Source organism: Muscardinus avellanarius (genome assembly GCF_963383645.1).
Source record: "Muscardinus avellanarius genome assembly, chromosome: 5".
NCBI classification, from domain to species: domain Eukaryota; kingdom Metazoa; phylum Chordata; class Mammalia; order Rodentia; family Gliridae; genus Muscardinus; species Muscardinus avellanarius.
This window is the reverse complement of record NC_137790.1, coordinates 104,755,573-104,757,224: the sequence shown is the minus strand read 5'-3', so window position 1 is coordinate 104,757,224 and position 1,652 is coordinate 104,755,573.

Here is a 1,652-nt window from a genome sequence, read left to right as displayed (position 1 = left end):
ACTCCTAAAATGTACTTTTTAGTCAGGCTTGGTGGCACATACTTGTAATCACAGCACTTGGGAGGCTGAGACAGGAGGATCGCACAGGTTCGAAGCCAGCCTCAGCTACTGAGTGAGGCTCTCAGCAACTTAGTGAGACCCTGTTTCCAAATAAAATATAAAATAGGTCTGGGAGTATAGCCTGGGGGTAGAAAGCCCCTGGGTTCTATCCCTAGTAACACACACACACACACACACACACACACACACACACACAAATGTACTTTTTAAAAAGTACTTTTCTTCAATACTTATTAAAACAAACATAAAAAGATTGATTTCATGCTCTACTTTGTAGAGAAAACAGTCTGAAGATACTTCAGTTCCCTGCTAAGCCTTTGGTATTCATTAGCACTCGGCTTCCATAATTGTAAAATTCTCTATAAGCTGACGTTTATTTAATCATCTCTGTATTTTCAATTTGTCTACATAGCTCAAGGCTCTTAGAACAGTGGCTGGCACATTTGTGGCACACAATGTACTTAAAAAACACTAAAGAATAGGTTGGAGGGAATCTGTATATATTTAAGACAAAGAAGGAAAAGTCAAAAGGAATGATTGTTCTTTTCCAGGAAAAGAAAATAGAAATTTTGATCAAATTTGAAATGAAGTTTTAGGTGCTCACCTTTAGGAATTTTCAAGCCTCAGCTTTTCAATTTTTCAAATAATCAGAAAATATTTTTTAAAAAGCAATCCTTTACTCAAAATTTTCCTAAGTTTGGTTCGTCTAATTTATTAAAGGATTGGGACAATATACAGAAGGCCAAACTCATGATTCTCAGAGTACATTTTATAACAGTCAGACAACCAACTCTGTTCAATTAGAGTAAAACAAAATATAACACCAAGACTTGAGCCAGCAAGGAATTAACATGATTTTGTAACAGATATTAATATTAACTGATAATCTGGCTATAGGTAAAATCTTGAGTGTTTTATCTTGCAAAAACCATTTGGCTGTCCAACAAAGAAACTATAAAATGTATGAGTATTTTCAGACTTTTGATCGTTACCAAAAATAAAAGTCTGTCTTCGCAATATATTTTAATATACTCAATAAACCATTTATGTGGAACTATGGAAAAATAAGGCTTTAAGCAAAATAAAAATTCAAATACACAAAAAAGAAGCTGAGTAAAAGAAACTAAAACGTTGATTTTGAAGTAAAATTAACTTCCAAAAAGTTGATTTTGATGTGAAGCCATTATTTATTTTAGTATAAAATGTAAGAAAATTCCAATTTAATCATATTTAAATATATAAATATTAGTTGCACGCTCAGGTTCCTAGTATAATGCTATATAGACAGGATGTTGAGAGCTCTTCAATTTCAAGGGAACAATGTCATAAAAAATAGGGCTAGGAAGATTAGAAAATGTCCTTGAAATTAGCAAAAGAGCTAGCCTTTCTGGTTTTCTCTAGTCATGCTATCAAAAATATATTCTTTAAGTTAAAATACTTTCTTTGGTAATATTTGTTGACATTTCTGATCAGAGCCTACAAAACTCTTTAAAAAATAAAATAGTACTTCAAGCCATAGATACAAAATTCTCAAGGCATCATTTAAAAACAGTTTCTCTCCTCTTTTGTTCATAAAAAAAAGCAGGTTATCT